This window comes from Falco peregrinus, chromosome W (assembly GCF_023634155.1).
Source record: "Falco peregrinus isolate bFalPer1 chromosome W, bFalPer1.pri, whole genome shotgun sequence".
Classification (NCBI taxonomy): Eukaryota; Metazoa; Chordata; class Aves; order Falconiformes; family Falconidae; genus Falco; species Falco peregrinus.
Window position 1 is genome coordinate 7,771,106 of NC_073743.1, and position 14,493 is coordinate 7,785,598.

The window sequence follows — 14,493 nt, forward strand, 5'->3', positions numbered from 1 at the left end:
AAAAAAGGTTTTGTAAGCTTAATTGGCTAGGTCTCACATATACGTGAGCTGCCTGCATGATCTTTTCCAGGCCATTGATATCTTTTTGTTTTGTTATTTCATCCACTTGCATGCTTTCTGTTTTCACCATGCTTTCTCCCATCTTCAGATAGAGCATAGGGCACTTTCTCCATTTCTCTTGTTTTCCTCATCAGTTTGTCATCATTTTCCTTTGTACTTCCAATGCCAGACAAACTGGAGACATTTGCTTCTTTTATCCATAGCTAAATGTTATGGATCTTAACAGTGAAGTGAAGAATGACCAACAGGACGGGCAGGCTGAGTGGCAGGTTAAGCTTCTGCAGTTGCTCCAGTCTGAGAGCACTCGTGATGAGTTTTATAAAAGACCAGATCAGCCAGCAGCAGCAGAGCTTTTGTTCAGAGGAAAAGGTACATGATTACAAAGAACTGACACCTTTTCTTAGAGACTGAAAATTCTTATCAAAGGTTTTCTAAAAGTTAATGCAGGATCTTTTTGAGAGAGGAGATCTTGCAATGCAAATTTGTTTCTTCCTAAGGATATGCTACAGAGATGTGTTGATAGGCAGATAGGTTTAATATCTGTGAGACAGTGTTAAGAGCATCCACTGGCAAAACCTTAATTACTTGTCTTGCTACTGTTGTGGATCAGTGGTCCATGTTATGATACTGATAGGCCAAGGTCAACCTCACCCTTACAGAAGTGTATGATGACTTGTATAGTGTGTTTTTTAAGTATCTGTGAACTGGTTCTGCATTCTTCTGTTTTATCTGTCTGTTAAAATGTTCTCATACTAACTATTGAATGATGTGATTTAAGGTTTTGATTAACATGTCAAAGTTTTTCCTGTTCTCAGAGCTCAGTTCTTGGCTTTAAATGCAATTTTCAAAAACTCACAAGTCTGGCTCAGATTTTCTCTTGCAGCTTTGAAATGTAAAATATGGCTGGACGCGCTCCTCCCCATAAAGTATTATGGGAAGTGGATTGAACTGGCTAAATCCTGCCTTTGCTGGAACTGAGAGTAAAATCTTACGCATCTTCCAAGTCTGTATTCAATATTGTTAGATTAGGGCTGAAACCTATTTTGTCTGTACATTCAGGTCCTCCATGATGAATAGGAATGCAGCTGGTTGTCTGTGGTCCTGGGCAGTCTTGGGGAAAAAATGTTGACTTCGGACTATGAGGAATGTTCTGCTTAATTTCCATGTCCTTCCCTCTCTGGCCTTCAATTTCTTTGCTGAAATACATTGCTGATTAGTTAATTTCTTAGGATTTCAATTTTTAAATCTACCTTCTAGGCATCAGCTTAGAATACAGTAGGGCTTCCAAACTATCCAGGAAATGTTTTCACATTAGCAAAATCTTGTCATGACAAAATGCATGTGCTAGTGAGTACTTAGTGCTGAAAATAAATGTCAGTTAAGTTGAATAAGTCATTACAAGAATTTGGAACCATGTGACAAACACATCTGAACCATGTATTTTGGCCAAATAGGCAGTGAAATGTCTACTTCAGACTCTTGGACTGGAATAATTCTGCTTATCCCTTTACTTCCCTGTGTAACACTTTCACTAAACTTATTTATTTCTCAGTTCACATTAAACCAATGTTTTTATGTTGAAAATAATTGGGAAACTGTCTCCAGATATTTTACCTACAGATTAATGGGTAAAAACTTTGTTTCAAATAGATTTTTATTCTCTGTTTCACAGTTGAGTCCATAAATAAACTTGAACAATCTGCAGTTTAATCAAGCTTAATCTTTCCCCTAGCATCTGCAGGAACTGACAGTGATGCAACATTTTGGAATTCTATTGTATATACAGTGTTACCTAAATCTTTTCATCTCTCTTGGAGAAATTCTTTCCTGTCTGTTATCTGAAAACAAAAATACTTCCGTTAGTATCAGCTATCCCTGAAGGGGAAAAGGAAAAGGTGATTTATTTTATTTAGATACAAATTTAGCAATGCTCTTCTTATTTTGCTGGAAGCCAAGTCTCATTGCTTTCTTTATTATGTGCACTTATAGACACTTGCAGATGTACTTTGTTTTTCTATACAATATACATCTGCAACATGTTTACGCGGAAGGTTCGGACACAACTTATACGACCAATGTGATCAAGTTAGTGCCACTTTATTAAGGGATACACAGCAATTTATACACTAGCACAAAGCACACACATTGCTTCTAGATTGCTAATAGGCTAAAGCTGCTTGTCTATTCACTCTCCTGCACTCTATGATTGGTCATGGTGTGGTATCCATGCTCCTCGCCTACATTCTGTTTTGACATTCTATTTTCTTATTTTTCAGTCCAACTCCTTTATCTCTTTCCCATGTACAGTTCCTTAATAGTCCAACTTTTTTATCTCTCTGCCAGTACACAGTTTCTTTGTCTCTCTTGGCCTTGCATATGTCCTTCACAACAGCTGCAGCTTGTTGCCTACTTGGCCTGCTATTACAACAAAGTTACTTGGTCTGGATTGCTCATAATATGTCCATTGTCTTCCAGCCACTCCACAGCAACATTTATTAATTTTCTTAATTACATATTTATTGCAGCTGGAACTTTCAGATCTTTCCACATTAATTCTTTAAAACTCTAGGAGGACATACTTTGCATTTAGGATTAGTAAACCCAGCTCCCATGGCTTAAAATATTTTCAATTATGTCTATAATAACAAAATGTGGTGGGTTGACCTTGGCTGGATTCCAGGTGCCCACCAAGCTGCTCTATCACTCTCCTCCTCAGCAGAACAGAGTGAGGGGAGAAAATAAGATGGAAAAAGAACCCATGGGTCAAGATAAAGGCAGTTTAATGAAGCAATAGCAAAGGCCGCATGTGGAAGCAAAGGAAAACAAACGATGTTATTCTCTACTTCCCATCAGTAGGTGATGTTCGGCCACTTCCCAGGAAGCAGGGCTTTAGTACGTGTAGTGGTTACTCTGGAACACAAAAATCATAAATAACGAACACCCCTCCCTTCCTCCTCCTTTCTCTTAGCTCTTATTGCTGAGCAGACGCCATATGGTATGGAATATCCCTTTGGTCAGTTTGGGTCAGCTGTCCCGGCTACATCCCCTCCCAAGATCTTGCCCACCCCCAGCCTAGTGGTGAGGGGGGGAATGTTGGAGAGAGCCTTGCAGTAGTGAGAGCACTGCTCAGCAGTTGCCAAAACACTGATGTGTTATCACCACCTTTCTAGCTACCAATACAAAGCACAGTACTATGAGGGCTGCTATGGGGCTCAGCCAGACCCAATACAATCTGGTCACAGCAGCCCTCATGCTCAGTGTCAGAGCCAAACAAAAGTGGGGCTGTTTGTCCAGAGCCAGAGGTGCTGCTTTTCTGACCACCTCACAGCTGTTATTTTCAAACAAAAGCATTATGAGTGGGTGCTGCATCACCAACACTTTTTTTGAGATAGGTTGTCCTGGTTTCAGCTGGGATGGAATTAATTTTCTTCTTAGTAGCTGGTGCAGTGATGTATTTTGGCTATGATATGAGAACAATGTTGATAGCACACTGATGTTTTCAGCTGTTGCTGGGTAATGTTTATACTAAGTCAAGGACTTTTTAGTTAACGTATGCATATGTCTGGTCTGCATGCACAGTTGTCTTCCCTGGTGGTCTTTGGGTGGTTGTCTGGGTCTTCATATGAAGGCTTGTAGTCTTCTTAACTGCACCTGCTGATTGACTTTTACTTCTGGGCAAACTCAGTTCTGGGATCAGTAGACCATATCCTTCAAGGCTATTGTTGCCATTCTCTTGTCCTGTGTATCTGTTCTCAAGATTGAGTTGTCTACCATGAGATTATCTGGGTGCCCCCTTATTTTACACCCTTCCCTTATCTTACAACCATCCTGAGCCTCTTCAACTAAGCATCTAAAGTACTCACAACATCTTCCTTGGTTTCGGGGCCTTAAACCTTTCAATCTTCTGCAGCAATCTATTCCAGTTCTGAGAAGATAGGCCTGTGAATTTTGGTAAAAGATGTGTTCTCTAGTGCTATATCCAGACCTTTTCAGTCAGCATCTTAAAATATTGCTCAGTACTCAAGCAGGTATCATCAATACTGCAGATGCCATCAGCTATGGAGCCAGTGGCGACAGCTCCACTACCAAAGTCTGGTACATGGAAAGATTTCTAAATACAAAGGCAAGCAATTGAGGTAGATCTCAGCCCTACAAGGGCAAAACCAGTAAGGGCACAGGGTACGAGGAGCAGCTGGGAGAGGACAGCCTGCTGTTGAGGGGCTCCTGCAGCACTGCTGACAGTTCTGACCTAGCAATGTGCGTGTACCAAACAGCCTCTGGGCACATCCCCAGGAGTGTCTGCTTTAAGAGTTTCTCATCTCTGTTTTCCAGCAAAGTCCTCTTTCTAGGAGAGATGCAGAAGAATGTGGAATTTGCAACAGCAATGATATCATCTCGAGTCAGTGTTTTCACAGCTTCACTTCAGATGAGATCATTATCCAAATGATGAGTCAGACCAGTTAAATCTTATGGCATGTTCTGGCTGTGCTGGAAATGGACCAGGCTCCACAGAAAAGCTTGGAAAGCTTCTATTCTGTTACTCCTGTGCCATCTTGACAGCTAAGAGAATACACAGACAAAAGTGATTCCAGGATGAAGGACTCAAATGGTCAGTTCAACCTGTTTGTGTTTTATTTTTTAACTTGGAAAGTTCTTTCTTATCCCAGTGCAGAAAGCGTAGTATACACAAACCAGTATATTTTTGGAATTTATCCTATGCAAAACACCAAATCAATATGTCAATTCTTGTAGACAATGGATTAAAGTTTAAAGGAAAAGAAAGAAACCCAAAACAAATAACCCCTTACTTTTTTAAAGATGGAATTCACTGAACACAATTTAATTAATTATATGTCCAGTATCATGTAGAAATGAATCCCCTGTCATGTAGATAAGATGAGCCTTACTGTGCCATTTTGGCACAAGAGGTGCCAAATTGATGATCTCCTGCATGTGCCAGAGATGCTACTCATCCAACAGTGCTTGGAGACTGTCAGGGTACTGGATGTGCATGGAAGCTGCTTTGTTTCCATTTTGATTTATTGAATCAATGGTTGATTTTGTAGCAGATTTTTTTTTCCTTAGTGTTTTGAGATGATGATCATTGCTGAAGTTCAGCTTTTATATAGGTTTTTTTACTGGATAACTCTAAATAAAATAAGAACTCCAGTGTCCCCATATCTTTTCTCTGCTATAATGAAAAAATAGGTAAATCTCCTGATTCAACTTTTATGCAGGAAGAATTCAAAGTTATTTTGTAAGAAGATAATGTTTCCAAGCTTTTTATAATATATTAAAGGTAAAATTTTAACTGTGACAAATAGCAAGATTTTACATATTATCAGAGATCTAAAGCTCAGTAATGGGTAGCAGTCATTGGAAAGCATTTCAGTATATTAAGCAATGGTTCAGTAAAAGCAAAACAAAACCCTGCTGGCAAAGGAAACTGGCTGCAGAGATGATAATGTTTGTCTTTTGCTCTCTATCTGCACGTTTTTGTCCTCTCCACGTTTAGGTAGTCTATTTTGATTTTTATTTTTTTCTCTCTTGGTGCTTTGGACTGATCTCATAGCTTGATTACTCAACTGAGAGGACATAGGGCTAAGCATCCTGAAAAAGAAAAAAACCCACATAAAATATTGGTTTGCTCAGTATATTCCATTTTAGGCTCAAATGGTTTTGATTATTTGATTGCCTAATCTGAACTATTAATTCTATCATCTTGACATAACCAAATAGTCAAAGACTAGTAAAAGAGCATGCTCTGCCCACCTGAGATAAAGATATAAATGTGCAGCTACATGAACTAGGAAGGCTGTTCCAGAACATAAATGAGATATGTACTGTGTAAAATATCACGAGTAGGAATATATGCAAATGGTGGCACTGTGCACAGCTTGAGATGTGACATTGAAAGATCTTTATGGATTCATGAGATAAGATTCTGAGTAAAATTCTGATAAATATTTAAATAAACATCTGGTCTGCATGACTTTATTTTCTTTTCATCTTACAAATGCTGTTAATGATTTATTCAGATCTGCTTAATTTTGTCCATGCTGAAACAAGTTGGTTCTCTAGGAGGGCATTCATTATGAAATGGAAGATAAAATTAATAATTTGAAGCTATGTACTTTAAAGAACCAACTAATGCTAATAATGGCCATTATAATTTTACAAAATGCAGTGCACTCTTTAGAATTGTTTTGAAACAGCAACCCACATGATGGATAGTTAATAAAACAGCTTCTTGTACTGTGTAGGTACACTGAACTTTTAATTTTGCAATGAAGTTCTATATTTATATAGAACTTAAAATGCAACAAGGAGATCTAATAGGTAATCTTAAATTTAATTTTCATAATCCAATAAAATGTTTGAAACTTGCAAATCAGACAGATTATTTAAAGCTGGTAGTATGCAGAGACTTTTTCTAAGTAATAGATATCTATCTATGCATTTATTTGCCTTTCCTAAGGGGAAGTTATAATCAAGAACTTTACACCTTTTGGCAATAGTATAATCAGATTTACATTTGCACTAGTTTGTAGACTGTATTTGTTTTCAAAAGGATTAATGTCAGTGTAAGTCTTATAAAGAAAACTCACCAACCCAATACATAAAAAGTCTGTCTGTCCTGAAGTAAGTCCACTCCCTCTTTGTCGGACCTGTTGAATATCTGCTATTGTCCTATGGCTTGCTTCTTTTTAATAAGAATAGAATAGAAGAGTTCAGTTGGAAGGTACCTATAACGATCATCTAGTCCAACTGCCTCACTAATTCAGGGCTGACCAAACATTGGGCACGTTGTTGTTAAGGGCATTATCCAAATGCCTCTTAAACACTGACAGGCATGGAGCATTGACCACCTCTCCAGGAAGCCTGTTCCAGTGTTTGACAACCCTCTTGGTAAAGAAATGCTTCCTAATGTCAACTCTGAACCTCCCCTGATGCAGCTTTGAACCATTCCCACACATCCTGTCACTGGATACCTGGGAGAAGAGATCAGCACCTCCCTCTCCACTTCCCCTCCTCAGGAAGCTGCAGAGAGCAATGAGGTCACCCCTCAGCCTCCTTTGCTCCAAATTAGACAACCCCAGAGTCCTTAACCGCTCCTCATAGGACATTCCTTCCAGCCCTTTCACCAGCTTTGTTGCCCTCCTCTGGATGCATTCAAGGACCTTCACATCCTTCTTAAATTGTCGGGCCCAGAACTGCACACATTACTCAAGGTGAGGCCGCACCAATGCTGAATACAGTGGGCTAATCACCTCTCTTGACCAGCTGGTTATACTGTGTTTGATGCACCCCAGGATGCAGTTTGGCCTCTTGGCTGCCAGGCCACACTGCTGACTCATATTGAGCCTGCTGTCAACCAGCACTGCCAGATCCTTTCCTGCAGGGCTGCTCTCCAGCCACTCCTCTCCCACTTTATACTTGTGCCCGGTGTTACTCTGTCCCAGGTGCAGAATCTTGCAGGAGCAGGCTGGAAACTAGGACCATGCGTGGCAATCAGTTAGCTGAGGGGAATGTGCTCGAGCTTGTCTAGACAATAATTAACATGATGAGACATGTTTACAGAGCACAGAGGAGTGGGAGACCGATGGCACCAAGGATGGCGCCAAGGAAAGGTAACACCTTGCTGTTAATTGCTGGTAGTTAACCACCGATCAGGGATTGCCTAGTATGCAATGCTTAGCTTCAAGAACCAATCTGTTTCAAACGCGCAGCTTATGAAAGTGTATATAAAAACTCGTGCTTCTGTACAATAAATTGACATTTGCTTGCATCAAGCTGCATCCCGTCTCTTCATTCGCCGCAAATTGGTGACCCCGACGTGATCCGTTTAAGGATCTAACGTGAAGGGCTTTCGAATCGCCTATCTGAGCGACATGCAGCGAATCCCACAGAACGTTGAATGATCTGCTGAAAGGAAGGAGGAGCCGGCCAGAAATCCCTCCGGAGTTCAGAGGTGAGCTGTGGGAAATCCGTAACGGGGAATCAGGCTTTGTCCCCAGAAAGAGACGTATATGGACTCATGAAGGGTCTTCTAGTCAGATCTGGGAGCCCGTGCCTCAATCTCCTCAAATGGTGACCCCTATGGTGGTGTTCCGAAGCCTCAGAAGAATAAGGACGGAAAAAAGACAGCTCGTGGAAGAGGGCTGCGTTCCGGAGGAGACGGCTTGGCTGAACGATCGTCTTGCTGTCTGGACCAGGCGGACAACCTAAACCCTGAGGATAACACCTGTATTCATCGAGACAGGTGAGCAGCCAAGAAACTTTAGAGACTTTGAAAGAATGAAAGTGTGTACATACAGCAGCCAATTGTATGATGCTGCCGCGGAGGGGAACTCCGTGTCGGGAATGCATTTAACATCTTGGTGGCAAATTCTGACTACTCTTTGCCAAGTGTGGACTAATTCTACTATCGGTGCTAAACCAGAGGAAGCTGTAAATTCCACCGACAGCGCGACTCTTCTCAAGACACCGTCAGCGATGGCGATTCCGTCCACACCTCCTCTGCCCCCAAAGCTTCTGTCACTGATTGCAGGGACCCTCACAACACAGGAGCAAGCACGGGAACAGGACAACTCGGACAATGATTCCATTGACACTGATAAACCTTTTGATCCAGGTCCTATAGATCTGGAAAAGGAGCTAGACCTTTCCCCCACCCCCTTGTCTCTCCCGATGCATTGATTGTATTTTTTGGGGGGGGGTGAAAGGGAATCTGAGGGATTGGTGACAGGAATGCAAGTGGGAAACACTTCAGTGATTGATTTTGGGAGTCGCTATGGCATGTTCAGTATTTTGTCAGACAAATCAACCTGCAGAGTGGCAGCCTGTGCAATACGAGGCTGTTAAAGTGCTAAGCAAAGACTTGCGGGAAGGGGGGATTCATAGTACTTTTGCTATGTCCCTTCTTGAAGTGATGGCAGAGCCTTATACGCTCACACTGCATGATTGGAATTCATTGCTTTGTATGGTACTAACTCTGATACAGTATATGATGTGGTTATCTGATTTTTGTGAGCTATGTGTAGTGGCCTTGACTGAAAACCTTAATCGGGGAATTGCTGTTAACTATGAGCAGTTGGCTGGAGCAAATAACTGTGCCGATTCTGTGACTCAGGCAAGGTATGCCAGGGACAACTGTTTGCAAATGAATGAGATGGCTCTTAAGGCAGTCCGGATGTGGGAGTCTTGCCACAGTCTTGCAGGGTCCTAGAGAGTCACTAATTTTAATACTAACTTTATTGATTGGCTTCAGAATATTTTGCAACAAGTCGAACATCAGGAAGCTCAAGGGTTGCTTTTAAAACAACTAGCTGTGATAATGCCAATGAAAATTGTAAATGGGCAACTTTCACAATCACAACCCCAACATGTGTCAAATGATTGTAACGCAGAACTCACAGCAGACTGTAATTCTCAGGCTGAGTTCTGGAATGCAGCATAACAGATTTTTGCTTCTCTAATCTCTTCTGTAAGAATAGTACACACTTTTAACTTGCTTAGTAAATTAGGCTGATAGCTTGCTAAACAAAGTAATACTACAAATACTATTCTTTTTTTTTTCTGGCTTATTAACAGATGTTGATTCTGTCCATCATATGTTGCTACAGAACCGAGTTGCTATTGATTTTTATTATTAGCACAGGGACACAAGTGTGAAGACTTTGATAGGATGTGTTACATGAATCTGAGTGACCACTGTGAATTAATTTACAAAAGTATACAAAACTCAAAAGCCTTAAAACAAAGATCTGCAACAGAGCCAGGGGCGGGATGCCTTTGGTCTCTTCTCACGGCTGGGAAACTTTGGGCCATGACTCAAAAGCATTACAGGATTTATTATAATTATCTTTAACCAACTTATTGATGTTTGCCTTATGTCTCCCATGCCTTTTTTTCCTGTATTCAGTGTTTAGTTGATTGTAACTTAAAGCAGGTCATGGTCACCCAGCTACACACCCCCTTTGCCTCGTCGCAATTAACAAGCAAGCAAGAGGATAGAGAACGTCTGAAGAGAGAGATAGGAGAGGAAACTGGATAATATTTGACTTAACAAGAGATGAGAGAACAGCTAGGTATTGTGAGGGAGAATAGGAAAGATAAACATGGTTATCTAGTGTTTAATAGGTGTCTGCACGCTTGTAGAGATATATAGCTATGTAACTGCATGAATGATTCCTGCCCTGAGCCTGGTGGAGCATACAGCTGCGGTTTGTGTCCGGGCTCAGAGATGTAAATAGGGGCTTCTCTGTTATGGTAAAAGTGTTTCTCTTTGCATAAAAAAGAGAGGGAATGAAGGGAATGACCCCAGAGGTATGTTCAGAGAAGGCATGCTATGTTTCGAACTTTTGACTGGACCAATTCTTGTTTGGTGTGCCCTTCCACCTATGTATAATGTTAATCCAAAAGAAGATGATATTGTTTACACTTTGAATGTCGATAATTGTCTTTCTGTAGATGCTAATGTAGTAGGAGGCTATGATGGGAACCTGTCGCAGCGGTTCTTCTCTTATCCAGAGTAACAGCAGGGAAAGCATTAAAGAGTTAAATCACCTTGTTTGGTAGGCAGTTCAGAATGTGAGTCAAAATTGCCACTGCTTTTTGTTGTTGCTTCAAGGACATGGCTGTGAGGATTTGGATGGTACGTGCTGCGTGGATTTTAGGCGCCCCATTGCAGCAACATGTTATCAAAATCTGAGAAAATTTCAGCCTTTTTTGGCATCCATTCATTCAATTGGCAGTATTGTTTGTTTGCTATTGCCTTGGTTGCTGTCATGTTTGCAAGGGCCCTGCAGAACATGGCAAACCTGGTACTAGCTGTTCAAAAACAAAAAGGGGAAATTGTATAATTGTACGGAAGAGAGACAGTGGGTTATTTTGACACTGATAATATGTCTCAGTTGGTTTTTTATTTGTTCTATTACTTATACCTTGTTTTTACTCGTTAGGTTTCAAAGGTTCTTTTTGTGCAACAGGAAGGGGGAGATGCAGGAGCGGGCTGGAAACTAGGACCATGCGTGGCAATCAGTTAGCTGAGGGGAATGTGCTCGAGCTTGTCTAGACAATAATTAACATGATGAGACATGTTTACAGAGCACAGGGGAGTGGGAGACCGATGGCACCAAGGATGGCGCCAAGGAAAGGTAACACCTTGTGGTTAATTGCTGGTAGTTAACCACCAATCAGGGATTGCCTAGTATGCAATGCTTAGCTTCAAGAACCAATCTGTTTAAAACGCGCAGCTTCTGAAAGTGTATAAAAACTCGTGCTTCTGTACAATAAATTGGCATTTGCTTGCATCAAGCTGCGTCCCGTCTCTTCATTCGCTGCAGAATCTGGCATTTCGACTTGTTACATTTCATGCCACTGATGATTGCCCAGTGCTCCAGCCATCTAGATCCCTCTCCAATGCCTCTTGTCCCTCGAGAGAGTCAACAGCATCTCCCAGCTTCGTATCATCAGCAAACTTGCTAATGATGCATTCAGGTTCTGCATCCAGATCACTGATAAAAAGGTATGTATGTGGGCAGAAGCTTCCCATTATAGGTGTTATGACTGAAGTTATATTCTATTCTAAAGTACAAGTAGAGAAGGCTAGTTGTAGAGGTTTGTTTCTTTGCAGGTGAATTTGTATCATCTCATATGATGGACAAGCTGTTGTGGTTTGTTACTATGTGAATTATCTATTTCAGCAGTGAATAATGTAGGGAAAAAACCTCACAGTTTAATAATAAGCCTGTTTTTCAATGACCAGGAAGATGAAAATTACTATTGGAGATATAATAATTTCTTTTGCTATCATTTGTCCATGGTTGTAATTGGTGGAGAATGAGGAGTACCTTGGCAGGCAGAAGTCAGGAGTGGAGATTCAAAGTGAGAGAGGAATAGCTGGGGATTGTGTTTGAAAGATGGCAAGAAAAGCTGTTGGCACAGTGTATTGACGTGCGGAATTAGACTCTATAACTCGCAAGTTATAAAGTAGGTATGTTTATTGCGCGCAGATGCACGGGGGATCACTCCTCCACAAGCGTGCATACCCGAAGTGAGGAACCATCTCACATTTATACAATGAACAAATGAATATTCAATTAACGCCTATACATATTCGTTACCTAAACCCCGCTTCGTATGTTAATTAGCTTATCAGTCCGTTTCCTGGAATGTGGTGGTCTTGCAGGTTTGTAGGTGATTCATGTTCTTGTGACCATCCCATCTTCTTCAGCAAGGAAAGGTGATTCATGTCCTTGTGACCATCTGATCTTCTCCAGCAAGGAGACTTAGCACTCCCTCCCTCTAGATAGCATTTGAATGTCTCTCATCCTTTTCTCATTCTCTTTTAAATAGCCCCTTTGTTAGAGGAAGAGGGGCAGGCATCTCCCCGTCTCCCCTTTGTTAGGGGAAGAAGGGCAGGCGTCTCCTCAAAACTGTAATTGTCTCCTCAGAGCTGTGTGCCTATGTGACCAGACACCGCACGCATGACTAGTCACCATACCCACATTCCTGAGCAGACATATACAATCACAGTCCGTGTCCATTGTCCTCATCTCACACTATTTCTCCATATCAATCCCCCCTTTTTCTATTAAATTAAGTAAATTCTTTTACTTAAGCAGTCTTCCCGAATGATATAAAGCATCATACATAAGTGTTACCCTTTTAAACATTCTCCAAACCCACAAATATAACATAATGGTTAGTATTAAGGAAATTCCTAAACTGATCAATAAGATCACAATGGGGTGTACCATAGTGTTAAGAATTCCTGTTGCAGAAGGTGACCAGCCAAAGAGAGTATCCCACTGATATGGAGAAATAATGTGAAATGGGGATAATGGACATGGATTGTGATTGTATGTGTCTGCTTAAGGAATGTGGGTATGGTGACTAGTCATGGGTGCGGTGACAACTACAGTTTTGAGGAGACGCCTGCCCCTCTTCCTCTAACAAAGGGGAGACGCCTGCCCTCTTCCTCTAACAAAGGGGCTATTTAAAAGAGAATAAGAAAAGATGAGAGACATTCTAATGCTATCTAGAGGGAGGGAGTGCTAAGTCTCCTTGCTGGAAAAGATTGGGTGGTCACAATCACCTGAAGAAGATCGGATGGTCACAAGAACATGAATCACCTACAAACCTGCAAGACCACCACATTCCAGGCAAAGGACTGATAAGCTAATTAACATACAAAGCGGGGTTTAGGTAACGAATATGTATAGGCGTTAATTGAATATTCATTTGTTTTATTGTATAAATGTGAGATGGTTCCTCACTTCGGGTATGCACGCTTGTGGAGGAGCGATCCCCCGTGCATCTGCGCGCAATAAACATACCTACTTTATAACTTGCGAGTTATAGAGTCTAATTCTGCACGTCAGTTTGGCGAGCCAGGCAGGAGGATTTCTGCTCGGCTGAGGGACCAGCTGCGGAGCGGACGCTCCTAGGCGTGCCCCGGGAGATTTCCTCGGAGGAGCCTCCTCTTCTCAGCTGTTCACCCGGGAGCAGAAGAGAAACCCCTGGATCCACGGATAAAACGGTATGTTTAGTAACGGGGCGGCTGGTGAGACGCACGGAGACGTCCGGCGCGCAGCGTACTCCCCAGGAGGAAAGGTACCTTGGGAGGGGGTTTGCTGACCAAGGGGTGGCCGCTAGCGATCTTGAGGGCAGATCGAGCAAACCCGAGGTTACTGCCATTCCTAAAAGCCCGGAGGCCTCGTGACGGAAAGCAGGGGGCGGGACGGAATAAGGCGGAATCTCACAGGAACAAGAGGGACCTCACAGCAAAAGTAAAAGGGAAACTTTTGCGTAGGAAAAAGAGGAAGCTAAAAACCTCCTTTAGGTTGTTTTAAGAATTGGGGAATTCCTGGAATGTAACAACTGAAATAGCGCTCTGTGTCTTGTTTGTTCTATGTGTTGTCTTGTTATATGTTCAAAACTCGGAGTTATGAAATGTATGTTGAAAAATATTAACATTCTGGTAATTCGTGGCAAATAGCGGAAAACTTAACACTCTGCTTAAGACCAGTAAAAATTGGTTTTTGTTTATTGTTTGGTTTTTGGCAATTGTTCATTGAAATGCATACTTTGTGAACTGTTAGTGTTCCTAAGAGTTTGTACATAAGTGCACGGTACCGTATAACATACTGCTTGTGTGACTGCGGGCTGCCCGGAGAGTGTGAATGGTGTGATTGAGATGCGCATTTTGATTTTCCGTGTATAGCTTAATTATTTTGACTGAGTGTGAGTGCAAGAGTGCTTGAGACAGGCGTTTGAGTGCAAAACGAGTAAGAAGCTCTATCCGCGTTTCTGACCTTGGGTGGCTAAGGCGGCCGGAGAAAAACAAAGTAATTAAAATTGCAAAATGGGAAATGGAAGGAGTAAGCCCTGTGAAAAATCGCCCTTGGGTTGTATATTAAAACATTG